General features: G+C 38.5%; 1 protein-coding gene across 2 annotated transcripts in view; it reads right to left on the bottom strand.

Annotated features, from left to right (window-relative positions):
- Positions 1-12,409, bottom strand: part of Lhfpl2 (LHFPL tetraspan subfamily member 2) — a 146,632-nt gene that overhangs the window by 70,540 nt on the left and 63,683 nt on the right. For both annotated transcript variants that reach the window (XM_076857093.1, XM_076857094.1), the window contains one exon: positions 5,072-5,132. The gene's annotated coding sequence lies outside the window, so the exon portion shown is untranslated. The remainder of the gene's footprint in view (positions 1-5,071; positions 5,133-12,409) is intronic.

Here is a 12,409-nt window from a genome sequence, read left to right as displayed (position 1 = left end):
TGGATAGACTTATATATACCTGATATAGGCTGTAAATTGCTCCAAACTGGTGACCCTGACCTTGACTAATGAGGAATCCATGAAAGCACTCGACCACCACCTCACATTGTCTTTCCAATCCATACTCCATGAACACGATGAGAAAAATAGACTGAACTTCAACTGAGCCAGGGATGCGGTCTGAGAATGAAGCAAGGAGAGAGAACTGTGGTGGTGAAGCAGCAAGAGGGAACCAGCTCATTAGAAGAGAAACACTAGATTTCTAACAAAGGCAAGAGACGACCTGAGCCAGTGTCCACTTCCTAACACAACTTGGCTACCTAAACAGAACAATTTGGATCAAAATCAGATAAATCTCTAAGTGCATCTGAGCTTAGTAAATAGCCTTGAGTTTTTCACAGATGGTTCTGGGATGGCACAGTAAGGTGCAGAGACTGGAGATGGCCCCATCCTTACAGGTTTCCTGGTACCCTTGCCCTGCGCTTTGTGGCAAGTAGCTGGCCTATGGCTTGGGGGATGCTGTGCTGAGGCTGTCTAGAAGGACAGGACCACTGTGTGACTAGTGGTTCCACCCCATGTGAGAGCACAAGAGAGGGAAAGATTTCAAAATCGTTATTGTGGTGACTGAGTTGATCCAAAAAGGCAATGCAGATTAAATCAATATCTAATTCAGAAGAAGTCAGTTTCAGTTAGGAAGTCAGGGGAAAGTTTTAAAGAGCAGACAGGGCAGGATCTAAGAACTTGAGAGGTATATTATTACCCCCTTTAGTGGCAAGCAAGGATTGCTGCAGTTTGCATCAACAATTATTTTTGAAAAAGTGAATACTAAATAAAAATGTATATAGTTATTTACCTGCCTATGGTGGCAAGCTTCATATAAAAGCACACATGCTCTTCTTCGTCACAGTCAGGGGAATGTCTCCACACTATCCCAGGGTATATTCACTCAGCTGAGTTCATTATATAAAAAAGCTTCCTAGGTGAGGATGATGGTATGTCTTTATGCAGGTGGAAAGACAATAGCAATAACCAACTGAAAGTGAATCACTGTCCCGGATGATTTGCGCACAGTCTTTTTCACAGACATTCCATCACAAAACTATGCTTTTACTGACATGAGATCCAGAACATCCCTGTGAACTAATCCCATCAGATGGAGGGGCAGAATTCCCTGTGCAACAATTCATCAGAAAGAGCACAAAAACACAAAGCAAGATGGATACATAGGTCGCCATGACCCAGGAGACTGGTTCACCAACTTTCATCTAGGAGAAAATGACTTATTTTCCCCCCAGTGAATCAGCACTTAGTTCAGTATAAGAAATGTGGGAATATAGTCTCAAGTCTTCTGTAACCAGGACCTCTTATCAGAAGAAAGTCAAGCTGTCAACATATAGGTAATGAAAAGTAAAAGATAAATAAGAACTGCATCCACGTTATACGTCTTTAATGTACTTTGATTTGCTTTTGTTAAATCTTGAAAATTGCTATCTGTGCTTTATTATTTTTCTATCCAGAAACCATCTATTTGGTCCAATTTACCTTCAGTAAGGGGAGAAAGTTGTTACACCTCTTTTATTAAGTGCTTGTCCATTTCTATTAACTGCTTCCAAACTGATGGTGTAGTGAATTCTAGGTGTGATACTAGAATTTGGGAACATCTATATCATGACAGTTAAGCTACACAAAGGAAAGCTGCCTTTGTTAAAGATTCATTTGGGGCACCTGACCACTGAGCCACATCCCCAGGCCTATTTGGTATTTTATTTATTTAGAGACAGGGTCTCATTGAATTGCTTAGCACCTCACTTTTGCTGAGGCTGGCTTTGAACTCCTCCTGCCTCAGCCTCTGGAGCTGCTGGGACCTTTAAAGATTCTTCATAAGACTTAAGAGTGGCTCCTACTTAATGTGGCAATATGAATTCTTGGATAGAGCTTAATACATGAGGAAGCAGACTCTCCCACTTTTGCTCAATCTGAAAAAGTGTGAGGATAGCAAGATACAAAAATTATGAACAAGATATTTGCACTCTCTTTTCTAATACTAATACTTTAAAACCTGCTGTGTATTCTTCACTTGCAGCACATCTCAGTTTGGGTATAAAATTTTCATCTGAAATAACTGATTTGGTTTTAACTTTGTAAGATTTACAGCTGAAAGAGTAGATTGGCATACTCAAGTTATTTCAAATACACTTGCAAGCTTTCCAATAAATGAACTATTATTCTAAATCTTAAATAAAATAAAATTACAGTGCCTCAGTGGCCACATTTCATGTGTTCAGTAGCCATACATGGTAGTGGCTACCAGATAGACCTCCGCTCTATACATTTGATCAGTCCCAGTAAGAATTCCCCAGGTGAGGAAAGACTGTCCCCAGTCTACTCAGGAAGAAAACCCACCAACTCCTAAGGATGTGCTCTTCTGACAAGGGAGAACTCTTTGCAGGGTCACCTTCAGTCTATTCAGATTATCTTCTCAGATTCCAAAATAACAAAAAAATTAAAATCTGGTATAAAAGAAAGCTCAACAAGCTAAAGTTCAAACTCTTGGGATTTTAAAACTGTGAACATTTTTTTGAGCCCAATTCTCTGCCTCCTTTCTTGGGTCCTGACAAATTTACAAGTACATTTATTGAGATTCACTAGGTGTTAGTTTCCTGTGCCTTACTCTCCATACATCATCGACTCTCCTAGCAACCCTGTGAAGTAGGTGAAAGCCAGAGAGGGTGTCAATAACTTGTTTAAGGTCACACACCTAATTATAAGGGGTAGAGTAGGAATTTAAGCCCAGAAAGTCTGACTAGTTTTTTTTTTTTTTTTTTAAGCCTGGCAGTACTGTCAGTATAAGTTCCCTTAAACTAACCACACACCCAGACTCCCATTTTTCAAAACTTTCCTACAATTTTCACTGAGCAGGCAGGCAGAACAGAGCAGGTATTGCCTTGCCATTGCAAAATGAGGCACAGGAGGGGAGATGTTTGCCCTACGAGGCACGATGATGAGCGCCTGGAAGAGCTGTGTCTCAGACTTCATATGACCTCTCCATCAGACCCATGTCAGGGAGCCAACAAGGGTTTCCTTAAACTGCAATCCAGAGGACACTTCCACCATATTAATGCAATGTAAATAACAGGAAATTGTCTGTAATTCAGATGCCATTAATGCAGCACAAGAGTGCCTGTCTGATCTGATAAAAAAAGTTTGTATAGGATAAATTCACAACTTAAAACATAACAATACAAGAAACAGAAGAAGCTGGTTTTATGGGACTACTTCTTCAGAGAGGAGGACTTAAGGGAGAATGTGACTTGGCTCCTGAAGGTGCTGCAAAATGGAAGGACTTTTCTCCAGAGCAGGGTCAAACAGGGTGACCACCTAGGATGGGCAGACTCAACCATCGCCAGTGTACTTGTGGAACACAGGTTCACTTAACTTGGGTGCCCAAGTTAAGAAAACAGGCAATGTGGCTGTTGCTCCTGTTCCCAGTCAAGTGACAGTGCCTCCGAATGAAAATACACACATTCCCCTCAGCACAAACCTGTCTCTGTTGAAAATATCTTCACTCATGGAACAATGTGAGCAAAAATGGGCTGACAGGCATCTGGAAATTCTGGAGCTGAACAACGCATGGCAAAGTCATGGCTGGCCAAATTTTAAACAGGTTTATGAATACTTGGTTCAGAAAATCACATGTTAAAAAAAAATCCCTTATTTTTAACATATGGGAAAAGATATGCATTTTTATTGATAATCTTTAGTAACAGGAAACCAGCTTCTCCCATCCCCACTAAATAAATATGAAGTAGATATTTAAAGATCATCAGTTGGATATAGTACCAACGATTAGCCTGCTCAGGACACCACTTGTCTCATGTCAGCCCTCGCCTTCCCATGAGAATGAATTCGGCTCTAACCATTTTATAATTCACAAGTGTTTACAAATCGCATTAAAAAAATAAAAAATAAAAAGTCCCAAGCTTCCTAACCTAACAGTGCTAGTTTTTAGAACATCGTAGTAACACTTGAGAAATCAATAACCCAAAATGTGACAAGTGAGCAGATTTTCCTTCCCCCAAATCAGTAAGCCAAAAAGATGGCCTTTGTACAAAGGAGAGATGACCCTGTGTAAATCCTCTGCACGTTGCTGGCCCTCCTGGAGAGGCTTTTTTTTTTTTTTAACCTAATCAGACTTTCTGGGCTTAAATTTCTGCTCTACCCCCTAAAATTAGGTGTGTGACCTTGAACAAGTTATTGACACCCTCTCTGGATTTCACCTACTTCACAGGGTTGCTAGGGAGAGTCAATGATGTAAGGAGAGTAGGGCACAGGAAACAGTTGGTCCAGAATCCACACATATCCCGGGTCCTTTGGCTTGAGCTCATCCCCTGGGTGAACGAGGCCTCTAGAGGCCCTGGTTCAACAGGCTTTTGAGAAACAGACCTGGATCACATTCTTTAGGGACAATTATTTAACTATCCATTGTCTTGATTTGCACTAAAGTATATTGCCAGATGATTACTCAACCCTTATTACTAGTGTTTTCCAAAAGCAACTTATAAATTAAAATCTATTCAGTTAATACAAAACACCTCTTGGTTAACTTTTTCTAACTTTCATTTTGGCAATCCTTCTGCATGAAAACTATGATAAAGTAATAAAATTGGGTAATTTGAACTGGCCATTCCTATTTCCCCTTTCTGAGAAATATGATAACCAATGGTAAAACGGTCCCAGAAGAAGTTCAAAAGGAAAGACAACTTAAATTCTACGAAGGCCATTTTTGAGAGCTCTGAAACTTCTTCGTAAATGGTGACAAAGCAATGTCAGAATTGAAGCACAGAAATTATAGCATTAAATTCAATACCATTCATGAAACTTCACTGGGTCCTTTATAGCCCTGATGCATGCACATGCAGAAGGAGTTTCTAACCTAAATATATTAGTGCTTATCACATAGGGTCCAAAAATTTGAAACTTGGCATCTTTCTCAAGTAGGAAGTTGCCACCCACCTAGAAAGTGTTTCCAAACAATCACCAACAATAAGGATGTCTGATTTTATTTACTTACGTATTTATAGTTTTGCAGGAATACAGGGAGGTCTCAATGAACAACTTCAGAAAAATGCCACCTAGAGGAAAAATTCAATGAAAGGTTAATTTTTAAAAAAAGAAAAAACACAAAAAAACAACTTACCAAGCAATTTTATGTTTATTAAAATAAAATATATGATGTTTCTTCAAATATTGGTTCTCACACCAATGGTTCAATTTGCCTTAGAATATAGCCACTGCTTTCCCGGTACAGTGAGGAACTAAAATGAAAGGAAAGAAAAACAAAAAGAAAACTGAAAGAATTCCAAAATCTCTCTTCAGCTGTGCTTTGAAATTTTAAAAATAAATAGAACAAATTTCTGATAAATTTATTATACATCTTGGACTGTTTTAGGTTTCACAATCCAACCTTTCCAGACAAGCACTGTGTCCACTGACAGATGAGGACCTTCCCCAATATCACAAAGATCCAAGGTTTCCGAATCATGCCCTTTCTCTCCTACCGCATGGTTGTGCTGAAGAGCACTTTCTACTTTATCAAGTGTAAGCCATTACCTCCCCAAATACCCACAAGCACATTTTCTATAATCAAAACTTTCAAATGGTGCCAACAATGAAAACAAGTTAATAGCAAGCTATAAGTAACCACATTTTTTTCCTGATAGTTTAATATCAGTAGCACCAGTGCTAATCTAACTGTTCCTAAGGTTGGCTCAAAGGCTCCTCAATCTAAAGAAATCATAACACTTTTGAAATAACTTGAAGATACTACACAAAAGTCACTTAAATAAAAAATAAATATCTAAAAAATATAAATTCTGAACACATAAAATCCTTTGTTACAATAGCTCAGAGAAACTATAATTTTTTTTTTCTTAAATGGTTCTTTTCTGGCTAAATTCTAAGCATTTCGCACAATTTCATGACCATTATTTTTATCTGGACATGGCTTCTGTGAAATACATCACTAGGATTATTATGAATGGGTCTGTTATAAATGGAGTTCTTGATCAACATTTCATTGCTCCCAAAATGAGTCACAGAAATTCTTGAATCTTACTACTGTTCAAAATCAAAGATAACATTAAAAAGATTTTTTTTTCTTTGTACACACATCGTGAGCAAAGCTCCAGACAAAGATTTCAAGACCCTAGCAATAACAAAGAAGGCAGGGTGGCATACTGATTCCTACCTAAAGTTTTCCAAACTCATATATGGATGTCAAAAGCATTTCCTAGAATAAGTAAATTTGACCCACAAGTTCTGAAGAAAAAAGACACTTAGGAATAAGTTCTCTGTATCATGATTAAGCTTTTTTGACAAAGTAGTCAAATCTTGTGAAACTATCAAAGCAATATGAAAGATTAAACCAGCCAGTTGTTTTACTGAATTTGGTTGGTAAATAGTGTGTTATTTTTATATTCTTTAAAAATATATGCCATTTCTGGGCTTGGGGCTGTAGCTCAGTGGCAGAGCACTTGCCTAGCATGCGTGAGGCACTGGGCTCGATCTTCAGCACCACATAAAAATAAACAAATAAATAAAATAAAGGCATTCTGTCTGTCTACAACTACAATTTTAAAAATAATATGCCATTTTCAGTATGGAGATTCCTCAAAAAAATAGGGATGGGATCATCATATGACCCAGCTAGCTATCCCATTCCTTGGTATTTTCCCCAAAGATTTAAAATTTCCATACTATAGCAATACTGCCATCTTAATGTTCATAGCAGCACAATTCACAACAGCTAAATTATACACACCACAATTTCTTAATCCATTCATCTATTGACAGGCATCTGGGTTGATTTCATTAAACACACACAGACACACATATATAAATACTATATATATATATACACACACACAAATATATACATATATATGTATATATATATATATATATATATAAATACACACACACTGGAGTTCTACTCCACCATAAAAAAAAAATGAAATCATGTCATTTGCCTGGAAATAGAGAATACCACGCTAGGTGAAAATAAGCCAAACTCAGAAACTCAAAAGGTTGAATGTTTTCTTTCATATGTGGAAACTGGAATAAAACAAAGGAAAGGGGGAAAAAAAGATGGGATATAATAAAGGTAAAGGAAAGACCAGTAATGTAGAAGGAGATGGAGCAGCAGAGTGGAGGGATGTATAGGGATGTATATTTATATTTATATTTATATTTTTTAAGGTCAGTTGGAGGCAATACAATAAACACAAAAAGCAGGCAATGCAGAATAAATTCTTTAAAAATCGTGTTATATGCATATGTAAATATACCACAGAGAACTTCATCTTTATGCATAAGGAAAAAGAACCAATCAAATATAAATAAATAGTTGAGCATAAGAAAGTCTAATAGAACAGAGGAAGGAGAACAGAGGAGGGAGGGAAAAGGGGGGATCATGAAATTGAATTCCATGCATGTATGAGTTTGATGGGATAAACTCACAAAAACCCTAAGGTGGGTACTAGTATTATCCCCATCTTAAAGATAAAGAAGGAGGCATAGAGATGTTTAAAGAACTCTCCAAAAATTACAAGACTCAGAAGAAGTAGTTAAGATCCAATCCACACACATGATCACACTTAATAATGATAAAATGCAGTCAGGGGGAGAAATTTTTAGTTTCATTTTAAATTTGAGGAAAACTGTAATTCTGAGGAGTTCGGACTTCTGCAAAGTCATACTGCAATTCAGGAACAAAGGTCAAGAACAGAACCTGGCACATCTCACTTCAAGTCTAGTACTGCTTCTATATTTGTGGATTTGGGGGTTAGATTCTATATGTAACTCAAGAGTGTTTGGTACCTTTAATCCCTGAGAAGACACTTCTGAATTGTCTTGACTCATTGAGGCAACTACAAGAACATTAAGTATAGCTCACAATGAGTTACTAATGTTGCCATGTCGCTATTTCCCATTTTTCATGAAATTATGTTTTTTTCACTTAATGGTTATCAAATATACAGGTTTTTATAGAAATTAGAAATATTGGTCGTCATTTATTATTGTTTCACCTTCATTTTTGTATGTTATTGCTCTGTGTTGCCATTTAAATTATTTATAGCCCAATAAATGCAGGCATTGTTTATTCCAGCAAGCTTCTAAGTAAAATTAAAACCACTGTGTTTCTGCACATTAAGGAGTTAATAAGTTTTTACATCCCATTCATCTCCATTTGGGTTGCATGCCCTCCTGTTCCACTTCCGGAGACCAGGGGAAGAAACAATAGCTGCCTTTTGAGCCTAAGCACAGCACCCATGTGACAGGCACTGGCACTTATTTATTGAATTGAGTTGTGGAAAAACAGGAAGCAGAGTTGTAAGACCCCTTTCTCAGTTACAAATTTCCAAGACTTGAAATGTCCCAATTTGAATTGTTTCATGTTACTCAGTAAAACCAGAACCAAGGAAGGAAAATGATTTTGGAAGTTACAAGGGTAAATCTCAGCCTAATGAAAAAAGAATTTTGTAATAAACAGAGTTGTCCCCACAGTGGTCCAGAAGTCTCAGTAACTGTACTCAAACAAGAAGAATGCTTTCCTGAACCCAAGGTGGCTCCCTACATCCATCCATGGCAAGCATGGGAGTTCCATGGAAGAGCACAGTGTGTTATGGGGCGCTTTTCAATTCATTTCTCAGTAGAACCCACTATGAGTAGAAAGTGGATGGAGCATGGGTGGGGACAGACATCAATATTATTCCCATTTTTTCGGGTTAGAAATTTAAGCAACTTAGGCTGGATCACACAACTAGTAAAAGCAAGAAGTCGGGCCTCAATCCAGGACTTCTGACTCTAAAGATCAGTGCACTTCCAGTGAGGCTGTTTACCCAACAACCAAGAAATTATGACTTCAACCATTATATTTATTCATTATGGACAGAGGCAGGGATGGGCCCCAATGAAACAAAGCATGGGGGGGTGAAGAGCAAAGGAGATCAGCTAACAGCAAAATATCTAACTCACCAAGAAGATCCATTTATATTTTTGATAGGAAAGTTCTCTGAGGCTCTGTTCACATGGGTCAACTAAAGGAATGATTATCCAAATCCTACTTTAGTGTGCTTTGTTGATACAATAAACGTTTGGGGAAGTTAGTCGACATTTTAAGGCCAGTTGGAGGCAATACAATAAACACAAAAAGCAGTGGCTCGCTTCTGCACCCAAAGCATAAATTATGCCTTAAAGATTAGGCTGGTAGATATTAAAGGAAAAAGGAAGCGGGTGGGGGTCGCTTGAAATACATTCTCTGACAACTCTTCCAGGACAATCTCACACTTGAATCTGACATCAGGAGTTTAACACAAATGGGTCAACCATTGAATGATTGCTGAAGCTTGCAAGATTTTCAAGGAAAGACATAAAGGTGTCAAATTTCATGAACCTGTCTACCAAGCACAGAAAGTGGCAGGTTGCCAAAGGCTGGACGGTATTCACTCATGTGAGATGCTGGGAACTTGAACCTCTACAATGCCTGTCTTGCCACTTAACCACAGTGGTGAATGATTCATTTCAACTTTCCAAAGACCTCATAAACTCTAAGTCAAATGCTGCTAATCATAAAAACTTCCTTTTACTCAATACTCTGTGATGCAACATTACAGAATCGACATGAAGCTGTCAGAGAATACATTTTAAATGTAGTATCTGGGTGCAAAAGAAGAGCCGATAGATGTGCCAACAAGTCAGATTCAATTACGCTGCATTTCAGTGTGCCAGGTTTGTGCATCAAAACGTTACTATTGTTATTTACATACAGCTGGTACCAAGTTCATACACATAAGTATCACCCCTTAGTTATAAATCTAAGAAATTACAGGCTCCTTGAGAACAAAACTAATTCTAGCTTACTCCTCTCTACTTCAGTCTCTTGCACATAATAGTGTAGAGCACAGGACACAGAGGTCAGAAAAGTATACTGAATAAACAACAGGTGATCGCAGTAAGAACATTCCCTACAGATTGACAGAAAAGGCAAACTATGGGAACAAGAGAAATACTGGATTAATAGGAATGAAGAAGATCATTCAGCAAAGATGACAGTGGGAATTCCGGAACAAGAAGAAAGCACAGGAGGTAGACATGAATTAGCAGGCTATAAAGATGCATGGGGAACTAGTTACCCTGAACAATGCAGCGAGAAGCTTCAAGTGGGGGTGTTTCCAAAACACCAGCGTCCATCCAGACCAGCCTCTGTGAACTTCTTCTGTCCCAGAATAGCCTTATAACATGGGTGGCAGAATAGGGTGACAGAGGCAAGTGTGCAGTTAAGGAGCTATTCAGGTAATTCTGAAAAACTCTCCTCCAGATGACAGTGACTAAATATTGTTGCTTTTTTCTTTTAATCTCAAATATAGATGTGTGATCATTTTGTAAGATCAAAACTATTGTGAATACTGTCAAGCACCAGCAAAGCGTGAGCCATGTAGGACACACCAACAACTTGTTCAAGAACTGATGACTTAAGATGGACAGGCATTGGTCATTACAACAAGAAGGGTACATGCAGCACACTTGGGGAGTGGGCCAGGGTGGACAGGGAGCCACAGAAAGCAACGGGGACTATCAGTGTATCTGATAAGCCCTCTCTTTCACAGTTCTTCACCGTCTGCATTCCAAGTCTAGGCACAAACTTTAAGTAATAACAGACCAATGTTTCTGAAAAACAGATGATAAGATTAGAAGTAAAAATAAAGAATATTTTCTCATTAAAAAGATTTCCAAATAGTTATTTATGGACAAATACAGACCAAAATATGTATTTTGCAAGTAAGGACCCTGCTCCCAAGTTAGATATCAATTATAAACCCCTTCAAGCTCAGATACAAACCTGTGCATTGCTTCCCAGAGAACCTTATATGTCTCCAAAAGTTCTGATCATGCCAAATGTTTATGCCATCGCTATGTCTCCATTTGGAAGTGTGTCAACATCACAAAGGCAAAGCTCACTGAAGGGGCTTCACCATCAAAAAAAGCCAATTCATCCCTTGGGAAATGCCTTTCCTGTAAGTCTCCTGAAACCAAAGGAAAGAAACCTAGGAGTTTCTGCATCTAAGCAAGGCCAGCTTTGAAGGTATTTGGATTACCAACTTGCCTACCTATTTACCTTTTCATTATCTTACATATGCATAAAAGCATTTATCTGTCCATCATTCTATTTCCTCTCTAGTCAACAATACCTACTCCCTGCCAGGCACAGCGAAGACCAAGACAAACCGAACATTATTTGCTCCTCTAATGGAATGGATTCTCTCACATGGCATCTGGCTCAGCAATCTCTAGGCACCTTTTGCAATTCTCTCTAATGACCTGTCTGCATGAAGGTGGTGGCCATCGTCGACATAGCAATGCCAGGGATCACTGCTCTCTCTTCTGGAAATAACTGTATCTTAAGTTTCAATCTACATAATCAAACTCTTTGAGCTTTTCTAAAATTTGACATTAGATGAGTAGGTGAGGCAGAACTAAAAAGGGGATCTGCAATTATACTGGAGGGAGCCTAGAAGTCCTGCACTATTTACATGCGAGTAATGGTAGCTTCTGAGTGAATTTCAAGAAAAAATAAAATCACTTCAAATATTAATTACATGAGAACATTGTGAATAAATTTTTACCACTTACATGTCAAGAAACACGTAAATATCATGACAGAACAAAGGGTACATGAACTTTTAATAAAACATTTTATAAAGCTTATGACAATACTTTTGCTCAATAATGTACAGTATAATTAATAAAAATAAATCCTAAAAACACCCTCAGCAATGGAGCCTTATGAGGCCCACTTAGTACCAATCGCTCCCTGTATGGAAAACAAAAGCAAATCTACTGCCCCTTAAGAAAGGGGAGAATGCTTCCCATCACAAATCATGGTGTGGGCTCTTCTTCTTTTGTGACCTGCTTTGATTCCAAATCTGATATCATGTTCTCCAAAACTCAGTTTTGAGGTCTCAAGGCATCTGCCTCCATAACTAGGTTGCCTCTGCATCCTTCCTACTCCAAACATGAGACTTTCCTCAAGACCCTCCTAGGGCCAGCTTCCACCAAAGCCTCCTCTGCACACCCCTTTGCTTTTGTCTCTCTCAGGCCTCCTCCGAGCTCATGCAGCCCTCTCACACTCGGCCCTGTGTGATAAGTATGAGTTTGTGCACTCTGGGCACAGCCTTGTCATATCCACACTGAGCAATAATTATGTGCTTAACTGCCTGTGTCAAGTCCATTCATCCATCTTGAGGCCAATATTAACAAACTGTAGCTATGGGCATTTCAAATGACCCTAACTCAGTCCCTTGACTAGTAAAGACTAACAGAGAGTGAAGCAGGCCCCTCCAGATCCCAG

This window comes from Callospermophilus lateralis, chromosome 5 (assembly GCF_048772815.1).
Source record: "Callospermophilus lateralis isolate mCalLat2 chromosome 5, mCalLat2.hap1, whole genome shotgun sequence".
NCBI classification, from domain to species: Eukaryota; Metazoa; Chordata; class Mammalia; order Rodentia; family Sciuridae; genus Callospermophilus; species Callospermophilus lateralis.
The sequence above is the reverse complement of the archived record's forward strand: the minus strand, read 5'-3'. Positions and strand labels throughout refer to the sequence as shown.